The 8,184-nt window shown below is 36.8% G+C and overlaps 1 protein-coding gene across 11 annotated transcripts in view; it reads left to right on the top strand.

Moving 5' to 3' along the window:
* The first annotated feature begins 4,465 nt into the window (after positions 1 to 4,465).
* LOC115213797 (B-cell CLL/lymphoma 9 protein) overlaps positions 4,466 to 8,184 on the top strand; it is a 765,484-nt gene continuing 761,765 nt past the window's right edge. For 10 of the 11 annotated variants that reach the window (XM_036504560.1, XM_036504562.1, XM_029782662.2 and 7 more), the window contains exon 1: positions 4,467 to 4,591. The gene's annotated coding sequence lies outside the window, so the exon portion shown is untranslated. Of the gene's footprint in view, positions 4,592 to 8,184 lie in introns of all 11 variants that reach the window. The other variant, XM_036504565.1, reaches the window with a different exon arrangement.

The raw sequence follows: 8,184 nt of genomic DNA, 5'->3' as shown, positions 1-8,184 counted from the left end.
ACTCCACTAGAGTGGACGCAAGCACTAATATATGATTTATAAAAACGTGACATATTAATAAATATCTGTAAACATAAAACCATCCAGATTTCTGTGTACCTCATTTCTTCTAATATATATATATTTATATGAATTAGAGAAAAACCTCTATTATGTAATTCAAACAATGAAAGACGTAAATCACACCATATCGAAAAAAATAAAGTATATGATAAAACATTTATCTAGATCACAATAAAGTACATAATAATGGAGTGGCTGTGTGGTAAGTAGCTTGCTAACTAACCACATGGTTCCGGGTTCAGTCCCACTGCGTGGCATCTTGGGCAAGTGTCTTCTGCTATAGCTCCGGGCGGACCAATGCCTTGTGAGTGGATTTGGTAGACGGAAACTGAAAGAAGCCTGTCGTATATATGTATACATATATATATGTGTGTGTGTTTGTGTGTCTGTGTTTGTCCCCCTAGCATTGCTTGACAACCGATGCTGGTGTGTTTACGTCCCCGTCACTTAGCGGTTCGGCAAAAGAGACCAATAGAATAAGTACTGGGTTTACAAAGAATAAGTCCCGGGGTCGATTTGCTCGACTAAAGGTGGTGCTCCAGCATGGCCGCAGTCAAATGACTGAAACAAGTAAAATAGTAAAAGAGAATATATATATATATATATATATATATGCACAGGAGTGGCTGGGTGGTAAGAAGCTTGCTTCCCAACCACATGGTTGAGGGTTCAGTCCTACTGTGTGGCACCACAGGCAAGTGTCTTCTACTATAGCCTCAAGTTGACCTGAGCCTAGTGAATGGATTTTGTTGGCGGAAACTGAAAGAAGCCCGTCGAATATATATATAAATATATATATAGTTCAAAATTGTACATATACAAAAGACAGAAACAAGTGAGGAATGAAAACAAGGTGTATTAGTTTGATGTTCAGGAAAATAGATGTTTTTAACGTTTTGAGCCTACACACACGCACATTTATATAACACTAGCAGTATCGCCCGGCGTTGCTCGGGTTTGTAAGGGAAATAACTATATAAGCATTTTAAGAGAGTTATAGCCAAAAAATAGCAAAAAAATGCATTAAAAATGGAAAAAAATGATGGTAAATTTTTTTAAAAATCATTGACTCATCGTAGACATTTTTAGAGAGTTACTCCCCTTATATAATAGAGAAAAAATGCATTAAAATGGAAAAAAATGATGGTAAATTATTTTAAAAATCGTAGACTCATCGTAGACGCGTGCTAATACCCAGAAGGGCTCAATATGAATCACGACTATAAGATACCCGGTTTTGGTTAAACTGCACCGTTAGTTAGGAATCTAAATCGTAGGAGACAGACACACAACTTCACTTTTATATATAAAGATGTAGTCAGTTGGCATATTTGTTGGTGCATCGACTGGGTTTCTCTAAATTCTGAGTTCAAATCCTGCCAAAGTGAAGTTCATCTTTCATCCTTTCGAAGTCTATATTAGGATCGATTCTCACTATTTTAGTTCAGGTAAGAAAGAATCAGTGACTCCAGTTGGAGATGAACATGCTCTGCCAGATTTACAGATTTATGCACTGAAGTGACAATGTATGTTATAACAGTGACTCTTTTGGTCTGTTAGAGTTCCAAAGCTTAAAGAAGTTTATACATCTTATTTTTTTCTGGTTTCTGTCAAAAAACTGGAGCACCAGTGTTTTTAGGCGAACAAATCTACCCCAGTATATATCGTTGCTATCATGTTAAACTGTCGTATGTCCAAGTTTGGCCAAATGCGTTTCTTTTTTTCAATATTTATTTTAGCTTGCAATAACCAGGTCTTTTTGTCAAACTGTCGTATCTCCAGCTGCTTCAGATGTCAAGATATCAAAAATTGTCAAAGTGTAGTACAACGGTTTTGCTATGGAATGGTGAAACTATTTTTTCGTTTTCTGAAAAAGCAACGTTTTAGACTTATGACACTTTAGCGTCATAGCAACGATATATATATATATATCGCAGGAGTGTCTGTGTGGTAAGTAGCTTGCTTACCAACCACATGGTTCCGGGTTCAGTCCCACTGCGTGGCACCTTGGGCAAGTGTCTTCTACTATAGCCTCGGGCCGACCAAAGCCTTGTGAGTGGATTTTGTAGACGGAAACTGAAAGAAGCCCGTCGTATATATATGTATATATATATGTATGTGTGTCTGTTTGTCTCCCCCCCCCCAACATCGCTTGACAACCGATGCTGGTGTTTACGTCCCCGTAACTTAGCGGTTCGGCCAAAGATACCGATAGAATAAGTACTAAGCTTACAAAAAATAAGTCCTGGGGTCGATTTGCTCGACTAAAAGGCAGTGCTCCAGCATGGCCGCAGTCAAATGACTGAAACAAGTAAGAGTAAAGGAGAGAGAGAGTACACACACACACACACATATATATATATATATATATATATAAAGTCTGGAACTTATTCTATCGGGGACTTTTGATGAGCCGCTAGGTTACGGGGGTGCATAAACAAACTAACATCGGTTGTTTAAACACACACACACACACATGCGATGGACTTCTTTCAATTCCCGTCTACCAAATCCATCCACAAGACTTTCGTCAGCCCGGGGCTAGTGGAAAGGACACTTTACCGAGATGCAAGTGGGACTGAACCCAAAGCTATGTGGTTTGGAAACAAGCATCTTACCCAACACCCAATACACACACATGCATGTGTGTGTATTTGTAGGCGACCTGGCAGAAACGTTAAGCACGTCGGGCGAAATGCGAAGCCGTATTTCGTCTGCCGTTACGTTCTGAGTTCAAGTTCCGCCGAGGTTGACTTTGCCTTTCATCCTTTCGGGGTCGATAAATTAAGTACCAGTTACACACTGGGGTCGATGGAATCGACTTAATCCCTTTGTCTGTCCTTGTTTGTCCTCTCTGTGTTTAGCCCCTTGTGGGTAGTAAAGAAATATATATATATATAGTGTATGTGATTTTTATACCTGCTGTAGTCACGTATGAACTTTTTTTTGTATCACTATCTATAATCGTATATCGCGTGAATGCGCGGTAATCTCTCTATGCATGTATATTTGTGAATCTACACATGTATATGTGAGTGTGTATATAATACATACATACATGCACACACACATTACTTAGCTTTGTTATCGTTTGCGCTTCGTTCTTTTGATGTGTCATCAATCCTGTCCACTGTCCCCTATATAAACATCGTTCCACCACCCAACCTCATCCTTCATTCATTTAAGCTAGTCATTTTTTTTTTTTTGCCCCCTAAGTTCGCTTTTCATACGATCATACCCAGTTGCAGTCGTTTCGTGAAAGAAATCCTGTCAGTAAGCATTGCATTACAACTTCCTATATATACAGCTCCGCTTATAGGAAGAAAAAAGTTTCCCTTTTTTTTTTTTTTTTTCCTTCTACCGTTCTTCCCTTTTTCTCTCAGATGTCGTTCATACTGCTGCTAGAACGAAATAGATTAAAAAAAAAAAATAAACGAAATAAAAGTAATTGGATAAAGATAAGATAATTCGAAATCCAGCATCCAAACTTTTTTTTCTCTCCTTTTTTATCCACGTTTAAATCTGGTTTCTTCATCCATTCATTCATTCTTCCCAAATCTCCGTCTATGTTACTATGTCGCCCCGAAAAAGTAAACGTCTCTCTCCCGCCGCTTTTATCCTTCTCCCCACCATGTTATCTTGTTATCTTCCAAAAACAATATTTATTATAGAACTATATGAATGAAAAATTGCTGTGAATATTTTAACGTTCCTCTTCAATTGCCGACACATAAAAGTATATATATATATATACATACACTCCCAGACACGCTTCTCTCTCTCTCTCTCTCTCTCTCTCTATATATATATATATATACACATACACATGTATATGTATGTACGTATGGATTTGTGTGTTAATCACCGAGTAATCACTGCAATTAGTAACAATACGATTAATTAAAAAAAATCTCCATTAATAGGATTTAATTATCTTCTTTCTCTATCTCTCGCTGTTTATGCTAAAGTTTAAAGCTTTTAAACTGCTCTGAGTTTTCGCATTTGTTTTGGTGTTTTTTTTTCGCAACCTCATCTTATTATTATTATTATTATTATTATTATTGTCTGTTATTTATTTCTCAGGCTTTTGTCATTTTTATTTCCTTGTTGATGCGTTGCGATGCCGCTTGAAAAGTATCCTGTTTTAAATTCAGTCGCTTTGTCCACCCCGCCAAATTCTATCTTCTCTTAAAAATAAAAAAAAACTTTTTATTTTTTTTTTTTCCATATCTATCTCTCAGTCCTTCTTTCTTTCTCTAAATCACACAGACCTCTGTTGTGGTCTTCTTCTCTCGCCGAGTTTGTGTTGTTATCTTTTTCTATCTTCTCTCCTCAATCACTCGGCAGTGTGTGTCCGCCAAGCCCTCCTTCCCGTCGCCGCCGCCTCTGCCAGTTCTTTACTGACTGCTAACACATCTCGGCTCGTGTTTACATTAACTCTTCAGGAAGCTCTTCAGCTACACTGACGATTGGACACTTCATGTTTTGATGTATGGAATTCCCTGTTTAAACACACAGCTCGCAAAAGGTCTGTAGATGCGCGTCGACACATACTCACCTTTATCCTTCTCTCGCATTTTTAACAAATACCCATCCCGCCACTTCTCTCTCTCTCTCTCTCTCTCCTCTCTCTCTCTCTCTCTCTCTCTTCTTAAGGTGAAAGGCAACTTTTGAAAGCAGCTTTAAAAAATAAATAAATTAAAAGTAAAAGAAATCTATTATTATTTATCCATTGTTAAGAATTATTTAGAAATTGCTTAGAGTGTCGGCAAAAAAAAAAAAAAGCACTTTATTCATTACGTTCTGAGTTCAAATCTCTTGGAGTTAAGCTTTGCCTCCTCTCATCCTTTCGGAATCGAGAAAAAAATTATTAAGAAATTGTTAGTGTCCAGAGAAAATTGTTTTGTGGTATTTGTTCCGACTCTTAACATTTTGAGTTCAAATATCGCCAAATTCAAGGTTGCCTTTTATTCTTTAGGGAGATCGATAAAATAAAGTACCAGTCAAGTACTGGAGTTTGATGTAATCAACTATGCCGTTCCCCCAAATTTCAGCCCATGACCCTGTGGAAAGGATTTTATATATGTGTATATATATATATATATATATATATATGCTGTCCGTTCTTCAATACTTATATGGCGCGAACGATTTCATTTTTGTCAGCTTGGGACATTGTCCCTTGTCTTGGAAAAAGAAATTGAAACACCTTTTTGTCCCGTAGTTGATAGATGCGAATAAAAAAAAAAATGGTAAAAATTATGCCTCTCACTGGCGGAGTTTCGGAAAAGCTATGACTATCTCATTCAAAGGAAAAGAGAAAAAGGGCACAGAAATTTGGGCGGGGGGGGGGTGTAAAATTTTTAAAAACTGAAATTCTAGAATTAAAAAAAAATTCTTTCAAAATTGGAATTCGTTATACGAAACGAGGATACTAAAAGAATATATTTAAAAGAAAAGCATTCCAATTGCTTTTTCTTTTCCTTCTCCAAGAGATGGTAACAACTATTTCGAAACTTCGCCGCAAAAAATCCGAGTTTTTTTCTTTTTTTCTTAGTGAAAATCGTGCGGGTGTTAATCTGTAATTTTACCGAAATTTACTGAAAAGAATTTTATTGCGTAAACACTATTAAATCCTGTTCATTTCTATAATCCCTTGATCATAATAACATCAGTTTTTGTCTTTTATTAACGACACATTAAATCTTCTTTTGCTCCTTATATAAATGTCCTTTTACATAAATTTGTAAAAGTTAGTCGAATACTTATAACTTGTTTCTCTTTTTCCTTGTTGTTTGTACTATTTAAACCTAGTGCTAATGGTAATTAAGTTTATTATATTATCTGTGTTTTTTTTCTTCCTTTTTAATTAATATCTCAGTGAAGGTCTGGAATAGCACACCCACATAAGTTGCATTTTCTCCGTTTTGACAGGGCTTTTTCAATTTTTTTTCACACATACTTCCAGATGATGTCGAGGGGAAAAGCATTTTTGCCAAAGTAACCATATAAATAATACTATAACATCTTACAACCTTCTATATATTGTGTGCATACACGCAATTTTATGTGTATAAATAAACAAAAGAATTTACTACCCCTGAAGCAGTTCAACCATTCATTTCTCACACACTATCAATCGCACACAGGCTCCCAGCTTGGTTTTGGTCGGTGCGTGCATTTAGGATTGTCTCGAAAGGAACTTTGACATCTCTGTGATGAAAAGGGCCTTTACGTAAAGTTGTCTTAACACGAAACCATTTTCGCAGCAAAGAAAATGTGAAGTACATCGCTTCTTCCTTTCTTCTTTTCTATATTCTCGTGGTTAAACTAAAACATGCTCACACCAACAGCGCAATCTAGCACATGTGCCGCTGCCCTTAACCTTAAGGCGTCGTTTGTTGGGCATTTAGGCGCTTTTAGAAGATAACTCTACCACTAGGGATAACCTCTGCGTGTATACACGTAAAAGTGTTTGTATATAAGCAAACACACACATATATATATGTAGACACCCGTACATATGCTTCCATGTATAGATATGCTTGTATATCGTATGAAAGCTTGTATATACATACGTATACTTTCATAAACACACATGAGTATGTGTTTTTACATAGACATATGCATGTTTTTATATAAGCAGTTATATGTGTGTGTGTGCGCGTGTAATTACACATACGATTTTGGGTACTTTATTTTGTTCTGTATACACCACTGGGGCGTAACACAAACACACACAAATACAATCTTATTCTGTATATAAATCACAGTGGTGTGACTATGTGACTAATATCTCTTATCTCTCTATAGTATTTCGAAATTAAAAACATTTTAAGGCAAGTGTATCCGAAATAAGTAAGGCGAATTTCGTTATAGAATATGTTACAAATGCCATTTTTATTGCAATCCTACCAGTATTTGGCAAAAATAAAAATAAATAAATGACTTGATGGAGCTTGCCGAATATTTTTTCGTTATAATGAATCTGAAAGAGAGTGAGAGAACAAGCAAGCAAATAAAGGGCAGAGGGAAGACAGGCGGGCTTTTCAGAAACTCTTAACCGCGGTGTGACATTGGGGTCACCCTAGATATCTTTTCTGGTACTCGTTGACCTCTCTCCCTGCTGCTTAAAAATCTAGCCTGGCTTCCTGCAATGTCGGTCACTCACTCTGATTCCTTCCTTCCTCTCTTTCTTCAGTCGAATGAAATTTCGTTCTATATTACCAAGAGGTTTCAAGTTTGCTTAACATTAATATTAGATTTTTGCAGCTCTGTGAAACGGGGGTAGCACTGCAGACGAAAAGTTTACAGGGTGCGTCGCCCAAGAGACAATCACGCGATTTTCTTTTTCTGTCGAGTCTTGGCCCGCTTTTAGTGTTGTTCACCTTTAAGTATCAATAGTTTTTGCTACACACACACACACACATTATATATACTCTTTTACTTGTTTCAGTCATGTGACTGTGACCATGCTGGAGCACCGCCTTTAGTCGATCAAATCGACCCCAAGACTTATTCTTTGTAAGCCTAGTACTTATTTTATCGGTCTCTGTTTTGCCGAACCGCTAAGTTACGGGGACGTAAACACACCAGCATCGGTTGTCTAGCGATGTTGGGGGGACAAACACAGACAAACACTCACACACACACACAAACGCATATATATATATACATATATATATACGACGGGCTTCTTACAGTTTCCGTCTACCGAATCCACTCACAAGGCTTTGGTCGGCCCGAGGCTATAGTAGAAGACGCTTACCCAAGGTGCCACGCAGTGGGATTGAACCCTGAACCATGTGGTTCGTAAGCAAGCTACTTACCACACAGCCATATGTATATGTATATAATCAATAATAACAAAGGGTAAAATTAATTAATTAACTAGTAATCAATAATTTCACCAAGTAGAATTCGGCATGAAAAAGGACCGTTTCTCGGTAAACTTAAGTAATATTTTATAATTAGGGCTCAGCAAAGATTTGCTTTTCCACATATACCGAAGTTTAGAAATAGCAGCCAGAGAAAAAGCAAATCTTTGCTGAGCCCTAATTATAATATATATATATATATATATATATATATATATATATATATATATATATATAAATCCTT

Source organism: Octopus sinensis, linkage group LG7 (assembly GCF_006345805.1).
Source record: "Octopus sinensis linkage group LG7, ASM634580v1, whole genome shotgun sequence".
Lineage (NCBI taxonomy): Eukaryota > Metazoa > Mollusca > Cephalopoda > Octopoda > Octopodidae > Octopus > Octopus sinensis.
This window is presented reverse-complemented; position numbering and strand designations above follow the sequence as displayed.